At 37.2% G+C, this 22,857-nt stretch overlaps 1 long non-coding RNA gene across 2 annotated transcripts in view; it reads right to left on the bottom strand.

The window, feature by feature from the left end:
• The window catches only part of LOC129037950 (uncharacterized), a 361,691-nt gene that overhangs the window by 334,493 nt on the left and 4,341 nt on the right, over positions 1-22,857 (bottom strand). For both annotated transcript variants that reach the window (XR_010126767.1, XR_008503025.2), the window contains exon 2: positions 13,770-13,847. This is a non-coding gene — a long non-coding RNA (uncharacterized LOC129037950). The remainder of the gene's footprint in view (positions 1-13,769; positions 13,848-22,857) is intronic.

Genomic DNA, 22,857 nt, shown 5'->3' with positions numbered 1-22,857 from the left:
ATACATGTGCATGTGCCTTTATAGCAGCATGTTTTATAATCCTTTGGGTATATACCCAGTAATGGGATGGCTGGGTCAAATGGTATTTCTAGTTCTAGATCCCTGAGGAATCGCCACACTGACTTCCACAATGGTTGAACTAGTTTACAGTCTCACCAACAGCGTAAAAGCGTTCCTATTTCTCCACATCCTCTCCATCACCTGTTGTTTCCTGACATTTTAATGATCGCCATTCTAACTCGTGTGAGATGGTATCTCATTGTGGTTTTGATTTGCATTTCTCTGATGGCCAGTGATGATGAGCATTTTTTCATGTGTCTGTTGGCTGCATAAATGTCTTCTTTTGAGAAGTGTCTGTTCATATCCTTTGCCCACTTTTTGATGGGGTTGTTTGATTTTTTCTTGTAAATTTATGTAAGTTCTTTATAGATTCTGGATATAAGCCCTTTGTCAGACGGGTAGATTGTAAAAATCTTCTCCCATTCTGTAGGTTGCCTGTTCACTCTGATGGTAGTTTCTTTTCCTGTGCAGAAACTCTTTAGTTTAATTAGATCCCATTTGTCAATTTTGGCATTTGTTGCCATTACTTTTGGTGTTTTCGTCATGAAGTCCTTGCCCATGCCTATGGCCTGAATGGTATTGCCTAGGTTTTCTTCTAGGGTTTTTATGGTTTTAGGTCTAACATTTAAGTCTTTTGGATAAAGAGTCAAGAACCATCAGTGTGCTGTGTTCAGGAGACCCATCTCACATGCAGAGACACACATAGGCTCAAAATAAAGGGATGGAGGAAGACCTACCAAGCAAATGGAAAACAAAAAAAGGCAGGGGTTGCAATCCTAGTCTCTGATAAAACAGACTTTGAACCAACAAAGATCAAAAGAGACAAAGAAGGCCATTACATAATGGTAAAGGGATCAATTCAATAAGAAGAGCTAACTATCCTAAATATATATGCACCCAATACAGGAGCACCTAGATTCATAAAGAAAGTCCTTAGAGACCTACAAAGAGACTTAGACTCCCACACAATAATGATGGGAGAGTCTAACACCCCACTGTCAACATTAGACAGATCAAAGAGACAGAAAGTTAACAAGGATATCCAGGAATTGGACTCAGCTCTGCAACAAGCGGACCTAACAGACATCTACAGAACTCTCCACCCCAAATCAACAGAATATACATTCTTCTCAGCACCACATCACACTTATTCCAAAATTAACCACATAGTTGGAAGTAAAGCACTCCTCAGCAAATGTAAAAGAACAGAAATTATAACAAACTGTCTCTCAGACCACAGTGCAATCAAACTAGAACTCAGGATTAAGAAACTCACTCAAAACCCCTCAACTACATGGAAACTGAACAACCTGCTCCTGAATGACTACTGGGTACATAACGAAATGAAGGCAAAAATAAAGATGTTCTTTGAAACCAACAAGAACAAAGACACAACATACCAGAGTCTCTGGGACACATTTAAAGCAGTGTGTGGAGGGAAATTTATAGCACTAAATGCCCACAAGAGAAAGCAGGAAAGATCTAAAATTGACACCCTAACATCACATTTAAAAGAATTAGAGAAGCAAGAGCAAACACACTCAAAAGCTAGCAGAAGGCAAGAAATAACTAAGATCAGAGCAGAACTGAAGGAGATAGAGACACAAAAAATTCTTCAAAAAAAAGCAATGCATCCAGGAGCTGGTTTTTTCAAAAGATCAACAAATTGATAGACTACTAGCAAGACTAATAAAGAAGAAAAGAGAGAAGAATCAAATAGACACAATAAAAATGATAAAGGGGATATCACTACCAATCCCACAGAAATACAAACTACCATCAGAGAATACTATAAACACCTCTATGCAAAGAAACTAGAAAATCTAGAAGAAATGGATAAATTCCTGGACACATACACCCTCCCAAGACTCAACCAGGAAGAAGTTGAATCCCTGAATAGACCAGTAACAGGTTCTGAAATTGAGGCAATAATTAATAGCCTACCAACCAAAAAAATTCCAGGACCAGACGGACTCACAGCCAAATTCTACCAGAGGTACAAAGAGGAGCTGGTACCATTCCTTCTGAAACTGTTCCAATCCATAGGAAAAGAGGGAATCCTCCCTAATTCATTTTATGAGGCCAACATCATCCTGATACCAAAGCCTGACAGAGACACAACAAAAAAAGAGAATTTTAGACCAATATCCCTGATGAACATCCATGCAAAAATCCTCAATAAAATACTCGCAAACCAAATCCAGCAGCACATCCAAAAGCTTATCCACCATGATCAAGTTGGCTTCATCCCAGGGATGCAAGGCTGGTTCAACATACGAAAATCAATAAACGTAATCCATCATATAAACAGAACCAAACACAAAAACCATATGATTATCTCAATAGATGCAGAAAAGGCCTTTGACAAAATTCAACAATGCTTCATGCTAAAAACTCTTAATAAATTAGGTATTGATGGGACGTATCTCAAAATAATAAGAGTTATTTATGACAAACCCACAGCCAGTATCATACTGAATGGGCAAAAACTGGAAGCATTCCCTTTGAAAACTGGCACAAGACAGGGATTTCGTCTCTCACCACTCCTATTCAACATAATGTTGGAAGTTCTGGCCAGGGCGATCAGACAAGAGAAAGAAATAAAGGGTATTCAATTAGGAAAAGAGGAAGTCAAATTGTCCCTGTTTGCAGAAGACATGATTGTATATCTAGAAAACCCCATTGTCTCAGCCCAAAATCTCCTTAAGCTGATAAGCGACTTCAGCAAAGTCTCAGGATACAAAATCAATGTACAAAAATCACAAGCATTCCTATACACCAACAACAGACAAACAGAGAGCCAAATCATGAGTGAACTCCCATTCACAATTGCTTCAAAGAGAATAAAATACCTAGGAATCCAACTTACAAGGGATGTGAAGGACCTCTTCAAGGAGAACTACAAACCACTGCTCAACGAAATAAAAGAAGACACAAACAAATGGAAGAACATTCCATGTTCATGGATAGGAAGAATCAATATTATGAAAATGGCCATACTGCCCAAGGTAATTTATAGATTCAATGCCATCCCCATCAAGCTACCAATGACTTTCTTCACAGAATTGGAAGAAACTTCTTTAAAGTTCATATGGAACCAAAAAAGAGCCCGCATTGCCAAGACAATCCTAAACCAAAAGAACAAGGCTGCAGGTATCACACTACCTGACTTCAAACTATACTATAAGGCTACAGTAGCCAAAACAGCATAGTACTGGTACCAAAACAGAGATATAGACCAATGGAACAGAATAGAGCCCCTGGAAATAATACCACACATCTACAACTATCTGATCTTTGACAAACCTGACAAAAACAAGAAATGGGGAAACGATTCCCTATTTAATAAATGGTGCTGGGAAAACTGGCTAGCCATACGTAGAAAGCTGAAACTGGGTCCCTTCCTTACACCTTATACAAAAATTAATTCAAGATAGATTGAAATTCCCATTCCTAACCTCATAAATTGAAAGCTAAACCGCTCATCCCCACTGACGAATGGAAACAGGATGCTTATTAACCAAATTTTGGTTAAGTTTTTTCCTTTCCCAAAATCCCTGAACTTTGGCTTACCCTCAAGTTGAGCCAGCACACAACTTTCCTTAAACAGCACCCCCAAGAGAGCAGACTGGTCTCAGAGTCAAACATTCTCTGTCAGCTCATGCCACCATTTCATCCTTCTTCCCCTGACCCAGTTCATTCTAGCCTAGGTTACTCCTCTCTATAAAAGAAAAGCCAAACCTTTTTTTTTTTTTTCTTTGCCTAACTCTTAAGATTCTTGCCCTTTCTCCACCTTGTAATAATCCCTGCAAATAAAATCTCTCTTTACTATGTCCAAATTTGTTTTTTATTTGACACTACGCACTGGAAACAAACACAATATTTCTCAATAAGGACAATACAATGAGGTTTACTCCAGCATTTAAAGAGTTTAATGTTTTCTAACTTGTTCAACAGATAAAACATCTACTTGGCAATGTGGCACCAAAAAATATGTGGCTTCAAATGCTACAATCACAGAGCAAAATGTTCACATCATGTGAGCCCTGAGAGTAACTGAGATTGAAGTTACAGCAAAGACCTGTCCTCTGTCTCAACCTCATGCCAAAATATATGCCCCTTGAGTAGAGTGGCTGGTTAAAAAAAAAAAAAAAAAATTATTTTCTTCATTCTTTCACTTCAACTTTTTTTTTTTTGTCCTGGATACATATAGTTGAATCCTGTTAAGTGAAATGCAAGTATAATATGTCGTCCCCATGCTCTAAAACACTACAATAAGAAAGGAGACAAAAGAAAGATAATTATAATAAAATCTTATCTTCAGGAATCCTTAAGAGAATACGTCATTCTGAAATGTCAAAGATTTGCTCACTTGAATCTCCTTATAAAAATCTTTCTAAATTGCATTGCTTATTTCACTACATTCTTAAGCAAAGTACTCTATAATTTAATCTGTTCTTAGATGATATATTATTATTATTTTAAAATAAAAGTCCACTCTAGTGTACAGCAATGGTGGCTGCATGATCTACTGCGGTGGGTAAGACTGAGTATTGCTGAGCTTTGTGAGTTGTTTTGTTTTGTTTTATGGATACTGTCTCCTTTCCACTGTAAAAGGTCCACTTTTTTTTTTACTTCTGTCATCATATCTGCCTTTCACAACAACTCTTCTCCTTCCAAATGCTGTTTTTTATATGCTTTAGATTGAAAAGGAAGGGCGAACAGAAATTTCCATACTTCTAGGACTTGTTTGAGAGTATCCCAACTTTTAGAGAGGGTTCCAGGAACTTTTCTATGTAAGAGATTATTTATCTATGAATGAACTGCATAAGCTTTAGTATTTTCATGTTGTTCTTCCCATCTTGGCTGTGCAGAGCTCTCTTTATTTCCTGACTGCTAGCTATATTCCAAGTGTCAAAAAAGTAAAATGAAAAGAACATCTTGGAAGAGCATAATGATAGTAGTAAGGATGAAAGCTATTTTTTGGAGAATTGGAAGAGGCAGGCTGACAAATCATGTTAAAAGGTTTGGTTGAAAAGATCAATTCTCTCTCAGGTAATGCAATTTCCAGATTAGTAATTTTTTAAATAGATAGCAGAATCTGGAAGTATGACTTAATGAAAAAGAGTACTGGACTTGAGGCAGAGTACTTGATTCAAACTAAAGTCCTGTCATATATTAACTGTATGACCTTGAATAAATGATTGATTGATCTACACTAATTTTTAGTGTCTCAACTATCAAATAGAAATAGGAATATTTGCTCTGCTTGTGTAACAGCGTTGCTGTCAAGATCAAAAAAGTAATACATTTTAGAAGTGGCTTATAAAAGTATTAGAAGTGAATATTGTCTAAATACCACTGTTCATGAACAAAGTGTATTTTTTCAATAAAAATTGTATAGATTAAACATATTCAACATGATGTTTTTATATATATATACATATAACAGTGAAATAATTACTACAGTCAAGCAAATTAATATACCTATCTCAGTTACCTTTTTTGTGTGCCTCCTTGAAAGCACCTGAAGTCTAATCTCTTACCAAAATTTCAATATTCAACACAGTATTACTAACTACAGTCATCATGCTGTAAATTAGAACTCTAGACATATTCATACTACAGAACTATAACTATGTATCCATTGGCCTACATCTCCCCATTTGCCCCACCTCTCCAGCCCTGGTAACCACTGTTCTACCTCTGTTTCTTTGTATTTCACTTTTTAGTATATCACATGTAAGTGTGATCATGCAATGTTTTTCTGTCTAGCTTATTTCACGAAGCAGAATGTCCTCCAGGTTTATCCATGTGGTCTCAAATGGGCAGATCCCCATTTTTAAGGCTGAATAATATTCTATTTTATATATATATATATCACAATTTCTCCATCCATCTTTCCTTCCATCGACAGACACTTAGGTTGTTTCTGTATCTTAGCTATGGTGAATAATGCAGCAATGAACATGAGAGTGCAGATATTTCAAGGTACTGATTTCATTTCTTTTGAGTATATACCCAGAAAAGGAATCACTGCATCATGTAGTAGTTCTATTTTTACTTTTTTGAAGAACCACCATATTGTTTTCCATAAAGGCTATATCAATATATACACTTACCAACAGTGTACAAAAGTTTCCTTTTCTCTACTCCCTGGCCAACACATGTCTCTTGTCCTTTTAGTAACAGCCATCCTGACAGGAATGAGGTGATATCTCATTGTGGTTTTGATTTGCATTTCACTAATGATTAGTGACACTGAACATTTTTTTCATTTATCTGCTAGCCATTTTATGTCTTCTTTGGAGAAATATTGATTCAAGTCCTTAGCCCATTGTTCAATCAGGATATTGGGTTTTTTTTTCTTTTGCTTTGTTTTGTGTCATTGAGTTGTAGGAGTTTCTTATATATTTTGAATATTACCCACTTATCAAATGTATGGTTTCCAACATTTTCTCCCAGTCTGTTGGTTGCCTTTTTATTTTGTATTCATAAGTTTTCTGCAACGCAAGTGCACATATTATTCATGGTAGTTTTCCTAAATTTTCTGATAATACAAAGCACTTAGAACCATGCTTCTCAAACATTATTCTGCACAGAATCATGTTAAAATGTGTTGTTAAATTTAGATTGAGATTTGGAAGCTAGGAATCTGACTATGCTTCCAGATGATGCAGATGCAGTTTGAGAAGCACTTTCATAGCCTAAAGCAGTGATTCTCAATGTTAGAAATGCAAATTCTCAAGCCCCGCCCCAGACTTACTGAACCAGAAGCTAGAGGGGAGAGGGGAGCAGCATTCTCAAGTCTGTTTTAACAAGCTCTGCAGGTGCTTCTGGTGTATTAGTAAAGCTTGAGAACAACTGGCCTACAGCGCTTATTGAACACCAGATTTCTAGGCCATGTCTCTGGAAATTCTGATATAACAGATTTGGCTCAGGGCTCTGGAATCTGTTTTTAATCACACATTCCTGTTGTATCTTATCTTCAAGCAAATTTGGGAAACACTGCTATGGCCATGGAGTTTCACCTTCAGGACCCTTTCATGTTGCCTTCAATGAGCCCTAGTATTGGGAACACTGCTGTAAAACATCCCCCATTCCGTGTAATAATTCAGTAAGTCTCTGCTGAGCATTTCTATGAGTTAGACGGTATGTTGAACACCATTTGAAGTCCCATTCCCAATTGTCATTTATCCTAAGAGAGACTTAGATATTAGCAACTCTGTAGCCATGTGAAGTTTATTAATATTTCTTTCCAATTGAAACTACCATTGCAAAAATTATAACTGAGAAAATCATTACAGTGAAAGAGATCTGATCTAATCAACTCCATCTTGCTTCTAACCTCCAAGCTGAGCCTGTTCATTCCTGGGCATAGGCTGCACTAACTTTGGAAGGAACTTAGTTTATAGTTTAACTTTGAAACAAGGACAATAATAGCCCTTTCCTGAAACAAACCCCTTTCTTGCCTGAGGACTAGATTGCCTTTCTAGGACTAACAAATTAGCCACAAGATTAGAAATCATGGTTTAGGAGTCATGCAGCTAGATTTTGACCCTCCTCAAATCGCTCCTGGGGATAACATCTTGAGAGATTTTTGAACCTGATGGATCAGCTGGCACCACTCGAATCAATAAATTGGCTCATCTGGTCTTGTGGCCCCCACCCAGGAACTGACTCAATGAAAGAGAACAGCTTCAACTCCCTATGATTTTATCTCTGACCCAACCGATCAGCACTCCCGCCGACTCACTGGCCGCTACAGCGTTTTCAGGGAGACTGATTTGAGTAATAATAAAACTCCAGTCTCCTGTACAGCCAGCTCCGTGTGAATTAAACTCCTTCTCTATGGCAATTTCCCTGTCTTGATAAATCCGGTCTGTCTAGACAGCAACAAGGAGAACCTGTTGGGCGTTACACTGTTAGATATTAGCAATTCTGTAGCCATGTAGAGTTTGTTTTTTTCCACGAAAACTTCTTTATCTCAAGTGGGTCCTTTAGCAACATTTGATCAGAACATTTGATACTACAAAGAGGCCAAAACATTGCCCTCAGGACATATGAGCCAATTTGTTATTCAAAATGAAAACAGTTTTATTTTCAACTGACTGCATCTGTAGCATATACTAACTCAATGATTAATATAACAAAAAGTAAAAGTAGCATTATAATCTTTTCCCAAACAATACAAACCAGGCTAATGTTCATTCATTCATCATTCATTCATGTATTCATTTATATCACCCATCACATGGTTTTTATCTTAAAATTTCAACTTCTATTTTAGATTCAGCAGGTACATGTGCAGAGTTGTTACATGGATATATTGTGTCATGCTGAGGTTTGCGGTATGAATGATCCTATCACCCAGATAGTAAACATAGTGATGCAGAATTTTTGCTCTTTAGTTCAGCTAAATCTGGGTTCTTGTGTCACGACCAAGAAAGATTAGGCATACAGACACACTGAAGGGTGAGGAGAGCAGAATTTAGTGGGTGAAAAGGAAAAAAACAAAAACAAAAACGAAAAAAAACAGCTCTCAGCAAAGCTAGAGGGATTCCTGCCAACGGGCTCCCACCTCACAGATTGAATACCAGGCCACCTTCAGCTTGAATACCAAGCTGAAGAGCCCAAGCTCATCCTTGCACAAGACACAAACTTCCAGTGGCTCCACCCCGTTCCCCCAGTGTGCATGTGGGCATTATTCAGAAAGAATCAGTCAGGAAAGTGTGGGCAAACAGTGGCAGTTCTCCCTCTAGGTCGTGGGTTTCATCTGGGACCAGCAGTCTGGTCTTTCAGCCTTCAGGCTGTTTTAGGCTTGAAGGCAGAGTTTCACCAGAAACCCTTGGCTGTCTCCTGTCTCTATCAATAGTACCCAACAGGTAGCTTTTCAACTCTTGCCTGCCTCCATCCCTCCTGCTTCTAGTAGTCCTGTGTCTATTGTTCCTATCTTTATATCCATGTGTACCTCATGGTTAGCTTCCACTTATAAGTGAAAACACACGGTATCTGGTTTTCTGTTTCTACATTGATAGGCTTAGGATAATGGCCTCTAGCTGCATCCATGTTGCTGCAAAGGACATGATTTTGCTTTTTTAGGGCTACATAGTATTACATGGTGTATATGCACCATATTTTCTTTATTCAATTCACCATTGATGGACCTAAGTTGATTTCATGCCTTTGCTATTGTGAGTAGCGCTGCAATGAGCAAATGAGTGTCTGTGTCTTTTTGAGCAAATGAGTGTCTGTGTCTTTTTGACAGAATACTTTACATTCCTTTGCATATATACCCAGTAATGGGATTGCTGGTTCAAGTGGTAGTTCTATTTTTAGTTCTTTCAGAAATCTCCAAACTGCTTTCCACAGTGGCTGAACTAATTTACAATCCCACCAAGAGTGTATAAGTGTTCCTTTTTCTCCACAGCCTCACCAATATCTGTTATTTTTTCTACATCTTATTTTCACTTAATTTTTGAGTTCCAGAGGTACATTCGATGATTTACTATACAGGTAAACTTGTGTCATGGAGGTTTTTTGTACAGATTATTTCATCACCCAGGTATTAAGCCTAGTACCCATTCATTGTTTTTACTGATTCTCTCCCTCCTCTCACCCTCCACCCTGATAGGCTCCAGTGTGTGTTGTTCCCCTCTATGTGTCCATGTGTTCTTATCATTTAGCTCCCACTTATAAGTGAGAGCATGTGGTATTTGGTTTTCTGATCCTGTGTTAGTTTGCTAAGGATAATAGCCTCCAGCTCCATCCATGTTCCTGCGAAGGACATGATCTCATTCTTTTCTGTGGCACATAGTATACCACGGTGTATACGGTACCACATTTTCTTTATCCAGTCTACCATTCATAGGCATTTAGGTTGATTCCGTGTCTCTGCTATTGTGAATAGAGCTGCAAAGAACACGTGTGCATGTATCACATGGTTATTGAGCATTCACCGAATGGCTGAGTGCTGGGCACTTGTAAATGTTTATCTCTAATTTACTTTAAAATACTTTAGCATAAACAATGTGATAATACATGTTGAAGTTGTACCCTAAATGTGTGTTTTTTTCTTTGTTGTCCTAAACAAAAACTGCCTGTCCCTGGACTTCAGGGTCATCAACTAACATATACAGTACTCAGAAAACCACCTTTTAGAACCAGCTAGTACAAGGGTTTCAGTCATCCTTATACATAGCATTCTTATGCATATCAAGCAGAGGTTTCCATGAATTAGTATGAAGAATATGAGAAAATCATTTTCTTTGGTAACATTAGTGGCTTGTTAGTTAGTATAGGGGATATTAGAAATGGATACCCATTAGTGAAATTAGTGGTATTCAAAATAGGTGGTTAAAGTAGGGTATTTTAGAGCCCCCTTCCCCACTCCCATGTTTCCATGAACAGGGGATACGAGTCTAGTGAACAGTTCATCTTCATCCGTCATCTTTCACCATTTGGGATGACATTGAAGTCTTGATCTCTTGAATCTAATCATTGGTTCAGACAATTCTGACATCTGGTGCTAACTATAAAGATAACTGAATCCTGACTCTAAATTGATGTTGCATCTGCTTTCAGTGAAACTTTCTTCTGAAATGTAATTGAGGTACATAAAAGAACTTAATACTGGGATTTTACAGTTTACCAGAATAGATAATATACACTGGCTTTACCTTTTTATTAATCCTTATTTGTTTAATAAATGATTATTTGAGTGGCAGGATTTAGTCTAAGACTTGCTTTCATCAAAACCTGGAGAAGAGATTGTGGGGGAGCACCCAACCTTCACCCATATCTATTAGCAGCTTCTGTCATCTATAAAACAGAAATACTCATTGTGCTTGTCCAGATTGGTTTACATCAGTTCTTACAAAGAAACACTGATGAGAAAAGCCAAACAAGATCCTTGTCTTTGTGGAACTACCCTCCTAGAAGTAGACAAATATTAATCACACATCATCTAAATGAAATGTAAAATGCAACCAGGACAAGTACTCTAAGGAAGAGTTACGTGGGACAATGAGAGCATACAATAGGGATTCTAACCTTGCCAGGGAGTTTGAGGAAGTCAATTGCCATGGATTGAATCTTGTCTCCCCATCCTCAAATTCATACTTAAAGTCTTAACCTCTCATATGATTTGGCTGTGTCCCCACACAAATCTCATCTTGAATTGTAACTCCCACAATTCCCACATGTTGTGGGAGGGACCCAGTGGGAGGTAACTGAATCATGTGGGTGGGTCTTTCCCATGCTATTCTCATGATGGTGAGTCTCACCAGATCTGATGGTTTTATAAAGGGGAGTTTCCCTGCACAAGCCCTCTTCTCTTGTCTGCCATCACGTGAGACATACCTTTCACCTTCCACCATGATTTTGAGGCCTCCCCAGCCACGTGGAACTGTGAGTCCATTAAACCTCTTTCTTTTGTAAACTGCCCAGTCTCAGGTATGTCTTTATTAGCAACGTGAAACTGGACTAATACAACCTCCACGTGACTGTATTTGGAGATAAGGAATTTAAGAGGTAATTAGGTTAAATGAGGTCATTAGGGTGGGGCTCCAATATGGCAGGATTGGTAGCTTTATAAGATTCTCTCTCTCTCTCTTTCTCTGTCCGTCTATCTCTCTCTCTACCTCTCTCCCCCTTTCTCCCTCTCTCCCTCTCTCCCTTCCCAAGCACACACCAAGGAAAGGTCATATGAGGACACAATAGGGAGTTGGCCATCTGCAAGCCAGGAAGAGAATCCTCACCAAGAACCTAATCTTCCAGCACCTTGATCCTGGACTTCCCAGCCTCCAAAATGGAGAGAAACAAATTTCCATTGTTTACGCCACCCCATCTGTGGCATTTTGTTCTAGCAGTCCAAGCAGAATAAGACAGCAATCATAAGGGAAGACTATGAGGTAGAAGGTGTGAAGAAGGATGAATAGGAGTTAACTATGTAGAGGGAGTAGGGGAAGAAGAGAATTCCAGAAAGAGGAAAGAGCCTGAAGGTAGGAAGCAAGGCAATTTCCCTGAGGGAGAAAGTGGAAGTGGCTGGCTGGCAGGGTAGTGTATAACATGATCAGATTTACATTTAAAGGATTTGGGGAAGAATGGGTTGGGGGAAGAAAAGAGCTTAGGTAGGACAAATACATTGTTGTAGGTCAGGTGAGACATGAGGATGGCTTGGACTCAGGCGTTGGTGTTGATGGTGGTAGAGCTGGAGAGCAGTGGATAGATTCAAGGAGAGAAATCAATAAAATTTAATGATGGATTAGACATGAGTTGGAGAAAAGGGGATTATCAAGAATACACCCTGGGTTTTTGGCCTATTCAATTTGTTCACTGAGACAGGGAATATTAGAAGAGGACCAGGATTAGGGAGGAAAAAATATTAGGGTGGTTTTAAATTCTGTGTCCAGTAGGATGCAAGCAATATAAATGAACTCTGATTATCTAAAAACATGAAATTGGAGGAGAAAATCAAGAACTCGCCAAATCAAAGGATGCTAGAGCAAAATGCCTGAAAACCAGAGAGTGTCTTTGGACAAGAATCATCTGGCCAGGAGACCCCTGACACTACAAGCATCATGCCACTGTACTACCAAAGATGAATGCTAATCCCATCTTCATTTACGTCCTTCTTACTTAAATTTACAATCCCTGGCAGCAGTGTCTAATTGATGAGGTGACACACACAAGCCTTGGCTTCTATGAGTATAGGGAGAGAGAGCATCTGACACCTTCCTGTCAGTAGCAGGAGATGAAGCATTTATATTTCCTAGACTATATTCACTGGGGAATGCTTCCAAATAGAGAGCATAGCATACAACAACATGGTTAAATATTAGACAGTCAGAAATAAAATGGCAAGCATATACCACAACATTCACTCATATCCTTCTTCTCAAAATTACACTGTCCAAAAGATTGTTCCTCCTAATGTAATATAGGTATTACTTGTACAGGTTGAGCATTCTTCATCCAAAAATCTAAAATCCGAAATGCTCCAAAATTCAAAACTTTTTGAGTACCAACATGATGGTACAAGCAGAAAATTTTACACCCAAAAGTGGAAAATTTGACCTCATGAGACTGGTCATAGTCAAAACACATATACAAAATTACTTAAAAGTATTACACAAAATTACCTTAAGCCTATGTATATAAGGTGTATATGAAACATAAATGAATTTCATGTTTAGACTTCGTTGTCATACCCAAGATATCTCATTATGTACATGCAAATATCCAAAATCCAAAAAAACCCAAAATCTGAAGCACTTCCGGTCCCAAGCATTTTGGATAAGGGATATTACAAAAGTACATTCCTTTTCCAAATGAAGGTAATCACAAATCTCATCAGTTACTCTATTTGGTCACAAATCTACAGTCTCCAGGTTATATCCTTTCTCCCTCTAGTTTCATTGTGATATGTATTCTGTAGTCTAAACAATAAATTTTAGAATTAACCTCCACTAATAAAAGATATATATTTTATTCTACTATAAAGTATACAGAAAAGAACTCTGTTCACCAGACTTGGTTTTTGGATAGTAAAATCAAACGTGGCCTTAATGGAATGTTCTATTTCAGCCCCAAGAATTCTATGATCCATTAGTCCCTGTTAGAGATTTCTGTAGTCATCCCATTTCATACCCTGCTGCCATTATGGTGACCAGGCCCACCGTTTATTCCTCCAGTGATAAATGACTCACCTGGCTTCTCCCCTCTCAGGGACTCACTATTCCTACTGAAATCAAGAAATTGATTTCTATTTCAGCTTCTCGAACAACCTGCAAAGAACAACCAGTACACCCCTTTTGAAATATGTCAGAGCTTTGAATACAATGTATATTTCAAAAGCCCTAATGAATGGAATGTTTTCTGGGCCTGCTTTAGGGATACATTTTTGGATGGGTGGCAGGACACTTATGATAAATCAAATCCAAGATTTCAATCTCCCACTTATTTTAATAATCTTCTTCATGTTATTCTAAGGCATTTGTGACACCTGAAGTTCAGATGTAAGTTCAAGTTAGTGTTAACCAGCCCAGCTTCCATCACATGGCATCAGGAATCCCTAGTAAGTAAACTCATTTTGATAAGTTCAGACTAATCTAAAACTTTTCTCCATCTCTGGTCATACACCCTAAAATTCTATTCTTACATGAGTATATGTGATTGCTACTGATATAAACTGTGGGAGTCCTACAATCTTTTGATGTCTAAGCCTTCTCCTCCTGGGTTTTACTTTATAATTGTTGTCCTGAGGCTGCCTGGGTTTCTAATTTTAGATATAAATTTGCAAATCATTCTATCTCCTTCTAGCAGCATAACCACCTCATTTAAGGAAATAGTAGTCACATGTTGATTCTGTGAGCCTATGTATCCTTCTAATATCCTTCTAATAAATTCCTTTTTTTTTTTTTTTTGCTGAAGGAAACCAGTATTGTTTTCTGTTCTTTGCAATCAAAAGCATCTTAACTGAAAGAATTTGGAATCAGGAAGTAGGGTGTTACATAAAGCCATGAAAGTGTCCTTAATATTTTGGGAAGATAATGTAGAAGTATATGGCATAAAATGACTAAATGGTAATTAAATTATCTTCCTTGGTCACCTGAGCTCAACTGCCCAACAGGATATAAAGCTCTAGGAGACAATGTTGCCACCATCAGTGATGAATTCAAACAATTCAGTGACTATGGGTAGAAGTCAGTGTTTTTGATGGCATTAGTAATCTTAAAGAAAGAGATTATCAAATTCAAATACATAAATTTTTGTCTCATGGTATGAACTAAAACCTAGGAACTTTTAGTTACTGGACTAACAGCACCTCCTACCTTGCAAACCAAAACCAAAACCAGACATTCACCACTCCCAATATTAATCCACTTTTGGGCTGCCACATTTCAATATTAATCTATCTCGTTCTCACATGAAAATAATAGTTCATTGTGAAAGAGTGATTCCAAAAGAATTTGGACGAGGGCACAGGGAAAGACCCCTTCCAAATAAGCTCCCTTATAACAATCTCTACTTTTCTGAATGACCAGGCTTGAAAAATAGACAAAAACTGAGGTCACTTTGGAGGTCCTACAACCACAGAGGACCATAAACATGTTCTAAGAGAAACAGGGGTGTTGGAAGGAGGAGCATCTAAGAAAAGAGGCAGATGTCTATTAGAGATATGTTGAAATTGAGATATTTTGAGACATACAAAAAAAGAAGTAGGTACCTGGACATACAGACCTCAAACTCCAAGTCTGAAACAGGAATACTAATTTGAAATTATCTTGTATATACATACTCACTAAAGCAATGGGTTTGAATGGCATGAGTTAGGCAGCCAGTGAAAATTGAGAAGTTCCAGGACCGAGCCTTAAGGAAATGCCTACATTTAAAGGCCAGGAAGAAGAAGAATCCACCTGAAACAAAATAATTGACCAGAGATACTGAAACCAAGAGACTGTGTCTTGCAGAAATCAAGGGAAGACTGTTTCAAAAAGCAGGGAGAGATAAGCGTTGTTGAATGCTACTGCAACGTGAAGTCAAAGGAAGATTTAAAAATACCTCAGGAATTCACAATATGAGGGGCATTGGTGACTTTCATTATTGCTATTTTAATGGAGTGGTAGGACCAGAAGCCAGACTGGAGTAGGTTGGGCAGTGAGTGAGAGGTGACTAATTGTAGACAGCTGGTATCATTAACAACCACTTGGAGAAATGTGGCTGTGAAGAGGGAGAAGAACAGGGCAGTACCTGAAAGAAAAGAAAGTCTTTTGGTTTTGTTTTGTCTAGTTGAAGAAATTGTATTGTTTTAAAGTCAAAAGGGCGAATATAAAAGGCAAAATCGAATATACATGAACAAAAAATGGATAAAAATAGTATAATATTACAGAGAAAATGAGAGGTTTTGAAGTCCAACGCATGGGTGGTAGAGTTAGCCTCAGCTAGGAGAAGGGTATCATCGCTCTATCGTAACAAGATGTGAGGCTCAGTGCCAAAAAACATGTTTTGTGTTTGAAATAGAAAAGATGAGGGAGTTCCCAAAAGCTAGCTGCTATTTCTCTGTAAAGAAAAGAAGGCATCTGCCGAGATGAAGGTGCTAGAGTAGGGTTTCTCATCTCGGCATACTGACATCGTGGACCAGACAATTCTATACTGTGTGAGAATGTCCTGTGAGTTGTAGTATGTTGAGCAGCATCCTTGGCTTTTACCCACTACATTTCAGTGGCACTCCTGCCCACCCCGAACAGTGACAGTCAAAACTGTCTTCAGGTATTGCCAAATGTCACCGAGGGGTAGGAGGCATAATTGCTCCTCCCACCACAACCCCACTCTCTTGTGACAACCACTGGGTTGGAGAGAATAGAAGCGAATGGAGAAAGTCTTAAAGTGTCTTGTTAAGTGGGAAAGTAAATCAACCAAATAGACACAAGGGGCTTGCCAGACAGTGTTTAGGATCATTTGAAGTCAGATTTGAAACCTGATGTAATCAATCTGCCATACTGTACTTTTTCTGCTAAGACCTGGGCTGCTAGGGTGCAGGTACTGAAAAAGTTGATGTTTGCTAAAGTTCGAGGGTTGGACAAAAAAAAAAAATGAAGTAGAAAATGGCTTGAGATACTGGCAAAGCACTTGTTGAAATTATGAACCACAGAATCTAAGTAGGTTGGTGGGCAGAGAGGACAGTTAAGAAAAGGATCTTTGAAAGAGGAATACTGAGGTAACTTTAGAAGCTAGAAATGAAGTTTTGGCCAAACATCTTAGAGATACACACACACACACACACACACACACACACAATAACTTATTTCAAAAACAGCTTATGCTTCCCTTCCTTGTGTACTAAATGAAGAAAATGAGAATATAAACAATTATGTGTTCTGTTTACTTGGTGTCCTAATTACAACTCATTGTTATAGCATTCAGTTTATCAATAACTACTTCTGAAAACTGCTGCAAGGAATTTTATCTTTGCATTTCAGATTTCCGAGCCTCTTATTTGCTACAAGCAATATATAAACAGCAAGGTATTTATGAAATGAAAAGGGACTCTGTTTTTACTTAAAGATTGGTCAACTAAAATGTCCTGTATGGCTTCTGTAGGGCAGTGCCCAGAATTAAATCTTTATCTCTTTGAAAGAACAGTAACACTGAAAGGGGAAATTAACAATAAATCTATTTTGAGAAGTGGAAATAATTAACGTGCCAGGTTCTTCTCAGTAGATTTCGTATGTGACAGGCAAGACAAAACAACAACAAAAAACAACCAAACATTTTAAATTTAACTAAAAACTTCCAGCCAAGGAAAAAGCAAACCACAACAAAAAGTGGAGAGCAGCTACGGCTTTTAATCAACCAAACAAGGTTTGCATAATTTTAATCTACTAAGAAAAACAGCATAAGGCACACAGAAGAGCTGATGCTAAGAGACGTCTGCTTGGACTAGTTCAGATTATTCTCTCTATATTTCTATGGTTTGAAAAAGAAATTGCACCTGAATGGTTTAGCAGTTTTACATCTTTGTGTTTAAATATTTTTGGTTATATATAACTACATATATATATAACCATATATATAACACCACATATATATGGCAGATATAAAATATATATATGGCAGATATAAAATATATTAAATGTGATTATTCTATGAGGTATGAATAACTGGTTTCTCTTTTTATAATGTCTTTTATTTCCCCAAATCACATTGTAATGATTTGGCATCCAGTAAGAGTAATGAAATAGGTGGTCAGAGTAAACAGAAAACTCCACTGATTAGAAAGAGGAATCAGTGATAACACTTCTACTTCTTTCATTTACCATTGGTTACTGTTTTTCAAAAATGAGAACATTTAGAGATTTAGCAAAAGCATTATGCATCTCCATCTGCTTTCCATGTCAGGCAAGAAAGACAGATACTACTCACTACAAATAATTATTTAAAGGATGGAGGGAGGAGGAGGAAATCCAGAAACAATGTTTATTTGAACATCTTGAAAGACAGCACGATTATGCTGTTTTGTAAGACATGTACAACTTATTATTGGAAGAACTTTAAAGTTGTTTTTTTTTTTCATTTCTTTTGCTGGTCTGTATATTCTAAATTTTATTTATACCTATGTATTATATTTGTTATAAGAATATATAACAATAAAAAGTAAAGGATAAAAATCCATTTAAAAGAAATATAAGTTAAATGGGGAATACTATATGAAAGCAGAATGGAAAAGATCTCAGGATATACTGATACTAGCTATTGAAGGCATGAAAGATAATGGTTTCTATTTTGATGAGATGAACTGAACATAAAAGAGTCAGTTATAGGTTTTGCTATAAATTTGATAATGTCTTATTAAATATTCATGATTTCTCTAGAAAATGGAATAATAGTAAGTTCTTCAAAATATTTTAACTTTTTGAGTTCAGGATCTCGGAGGGAGAGTGAGAACAAGAGTGAGGGCGAGAGACAGAGAAATTTTATCCCTTTGGTCTTCTCAATGATAATTTTATTGTTTTGTTTGTTTTTGAGACAGAGTTTTGCTGTTTTGCCAGGTGAGAGTGAAGTGGTGCAATCTTGGCTCACTGCAACCTCTGTCTCCCGAGTTCAAGCAATTCTCCTGCCTCAGCCTCCTGAGTAGCAGGGATTATAGACACCAGCCACCAAGCCCAACAATTTTTGTATTTTTAGTAGAGAAGGGGTTTCGCTATGTTGGCCAGGCTAGTCTCGAACTCCTGACCTCAGGCAATCCACCCACCTTGGCCTCCCAAAGTGCTAGGATTACAGGTGTGAGCCACTGCGCCCAGCCTGGAATTTTAGTGCTAGGTTCTCCAACAACAATAATACAAAATGTTAACAAATAATATTAGTGTTATTTACATCTTTTTTTTTTTTAGACCGTCTTGCTCTTCTCCAGGCAGTACAGTGGCATAATCATAGCTACCTGTAATCTCAAACTCCTGGGCTCAAGCAATCCTTCTACACCAGCTCCCTAAGCCGGGACTACAAGCACATGCCACCATGCCAGCTAACATTTTTATTTTTTGTACAGACAAGGTCTCACTATGTCGCCCAGGCTGACCTTGAACTTTTGGCCTCAAGTAATCGTCTTGCCTAGGCTCCCAAAATGCTGGGATTACAGGCATGAGCCACTGGTCCCAATGATTTATCTTAATTATTAATAATTGTTATTCCAGCACCTTACAGTTGTACAGCGTTCTGCAGTACACATATATCTATTTTGATCTTCACAACAAATTTTTCAGTTAGGAGGAGTCCCCATTATTTTACAAAGGAATTGAGGCTGTTTAAATTCATAAAACTCATAGCCAGTTTTAAAAATAGATCTTCTGATTCCCAATCCAGCTTTCTTGCCTCTGCATCATTTTGTGTAAGTTTCAAAGCTGCAGGCCAGGTGCAGTGGCTCATGCCTGTAATCCCAGCACTTTGGGAGGCCAAGGCAAGTATATCACCTGAGGTCAGGAGTTTAAGACCAGCCTGACCAACATGGTGAAACCCCGTCTCTACGAAAAATACAAAAGATTAGTTGGGCGTGGTGGCAGACACCTGTAATCCTAGCTACTCAGGAGGCTGAGGCAGGAGAATCACTTGAACCCAACAGGCAGAGGTTGCAGTGAGTCGAGATCATACCATTGCACTCCAGGCTGAACCACAAAAGCAAAACTCCATCTCAACAACAACAACAACAACAACAACAAAAAAAGTCACCAACTACAAACAAGTTAAGTTCTCCTGGAAACATCTTGGTCAGTACAGTGCTGTGAGGTACATTTAATTTAATAGTAATTTTCCACGCATCAAAAATATGAATGATATTACTTATGTTTTACTTAATAGGAATGAGCGTACAGCATAGAAGTGATTCATAACTTTAAAAAATTCCCTTGGTTTGACTACTAAACAAAAATACATATTTCTCAAGCTGAGAAACAATAGCATTTTCTTCTGTGTTTCTGAAAATGGTTCTTGACCTTATCCTCTTAGTACTTTTTGGACTTTAAAATTTAATAATGCTATTTAGTATAATGTCAACTTCATCTAGTTATTTTTATATATCTTTAGTAAGATATTCCATGGTTCTTAAGATTCTTACAAAACAGTTCTGAAAGGAAAACATTATTTTAGTAATAGCTTTATTGAAATATAATTCACTTCATAAAAATCAACTGTTTAAAGTACAATTCAATACTTTTTTAGTATATCCACAAAGTCATGCAGCCATCCCCATAGTAAATTTTAGAATATTTTTATCACCTCCAAAAGAAATCTTATACCGTTATGGTGACCCTCCATCCTCCTATCCCTCCAGCCCAAGGCAACCACTAATCTACTTTCTGTCCCTATAGATGTACCTATTTCAGACATTTTATATAAATATAATTATACCATATGTGGTGTTTTGTAACTGACATCTTTAACTTAGTATAATGCTTTCAAGGTTCATGCATGTTGTAGTATGTGTCAACATTTCATTCCTTTTTATTGCTGAATAATAATTCTTGTATGGATATACAACATTTGTTCATCCACTTAGTTGATGGACATTTATGTTGTTTCCAGCATTTAGCTATTATAAATAATGCTGTTATGAACATTCATGTACAGATTTGTGTGTGCACATATATTTTCATTTCTCTTGAGTGTATCTAGGAGTGGAATTGTTGGATCATATGGTAACTCTATATTTATCCTTTTGAGGAACTGCCACATTGTTTTCCAAAGCAGCTGCACCATTTTACATTCCTACCAGAGAGAAAAACACTTTTTTTTAAGGTGAAAGAAATGATGAAGCTACATACACTTAATAAAACGTTCTTAATGGCACATTATATATAGCTCTCTAGTAACTGAAGTTTCATAAATTTAAATTTTCTTTCTTATAGTAATTTTTTCTACCCCATGAATACCTATGAAATAAAAAAAAAATAGTCCTAGAATTACTTAAGTAAACTATTTATAATGCTGACTTGCTTTTAACAATACTGAAGTTCAATTTCTTGGTGAAGATATACATGAATTTTAATAATAAAAATATAAAATAGGTGGCACTCTGTTAACACTTGATATTTTCATTTCTTGTTGGTTACTGTTGAAGATATGACAATATTTTCATGGTAGAATATATCACACAAATTTCGCATTTGGAGAAAACTGGAGAACCTAATGATCTCAATGAATGTTCAAAAACTGTTTATAATCTAGGAGTCAGGCTAACTATCTCAAACTCATCACATTTTAAGCCCAGTAATTTAGAAACCGTATATGAGATCCTGCCAGTTCCAGCCAATTAAGTCTAATAAATACATGGGTCACTGATTTGAAATTCTTCCCTTCTTTTTTCCGACGGTAATTTCAGTGTGTCTCTCTCTGTCCTTCCCCAAATCCAGACCAGTATTAATTACACCAAATGAAATGACTACATCAAACATACAGAAATATAATTTGTCAAGGTACTATCTGCAACACAGATCCACTTTTACCTTATCCCATAAATGAGTCTATACATTCCAGGAGAATGCTCCAAATGAACTTAAAAAATAAGTTTAGTGGACAAAGAACCTCAGGTAGGTTTCTATCCATTTACAGGGACCCAAGGCTAAGACAAGGTTCTGTCCTCAAGGACCATATGAAAGACAGAACATGTTGTGCAAACAGTACATTTATTTTGCAATGAAATTGGGAAGCCAAGTGCTGTCGTGTCATAGTTGTAGATAGTTTCTCCAAAATAGGAACAAGCACATGTGGTGGTTTCATTTCACTTTATTTCATGAAAAATAATTATAACTGGGCAGAATGACGTCTCACTATTTTTTTCCCTTTCTGAATTTTTTGTTGTTCTGGAAAAGCATCTGGTTTTTATGGGACAGAGAATGGAGAGAAAAAAAAAGATTTTCTAAAAGAAAAACTGATTTATTTTTAAAATATATCTAATATACTGGAAACTGAAAAAGGAAATATTTTGTATCTTTCTCTGGCCATGGAAATAAACTTTTCCTTTGTTTCACTTAGTTGAAATAGTGTATTCTCCTCAAGTCATACAATTCAAACATTCTATATACAAACCCCAGTGGTCACTGTTAGCATTCTCAGTGCCACCTTTCTGCTCTAAGACCTTGGTTTCCTAATTCTTCATGCACTGAACCATAAGGCCATTCTCCTTACTTTGAGACTTTGCCATCAGTCACATTTTATCAAGGCTTTAGGAACTATAAAGAATACTATTCAGTCTTAAAAAAGAAGGAAATTCTGTCATTTGTGATGATGTGGATGGACCTGGAGAACAATGCTAAGTGAAATAAGTCAGGCATGGAAGATACCACATGTTCTCCCTTATATATAGAATCTAAAACAACTGAACTCAGGAGCAGAGAACAGAATCATCATTCTACTCTGCAGAGGCTGGGGATGGGGAGATAATGGTCAAAGGATACAAAATCTCAGATGAGAGGAATTTCTGTTTCTAGTTCTATCACACAGCATGGTGAATATAGTTTATGATAGAATACTGTACATTTACAACTGGATGAGAAAGTAATTTTCAAATGTTCTTACCACAAAAGATATTAAGTATTTGAGGTGATGGATATGTTAACTACCTGGATTTAAGTATTCTGCATTATATTCAGAAATCATAACATCACTTTTTACCCTACAAATTTACACAATTATAAATTGCCAATTAACAAGTAGTAGTAGTAGCAGTAGGTTAGTTGGTCAACTTTTTGATCCTATAAAGGGTGAAGAAACATTTTAAGACTCTCCAGCTATCAAACCCAACGC

This window comes from Pongo pygmaeus, chromosome 5 (assembly GCF_028885625.2).
Source record: "Pongo pygmaeus isolate AG05252 chromosome 5, NHGRI_mPonPyg2-v2.0_pri, whole genome shotgun sequence".
Lineage (NCBI taxonomy): Eukaryota > Metazoa > Chordata > Mammalia > Primates > Hominidae > Pongo > Pongo pygmaeus.
This window is presented reverse-complemented; position numbering and strand designations above follow the sequence as displayed.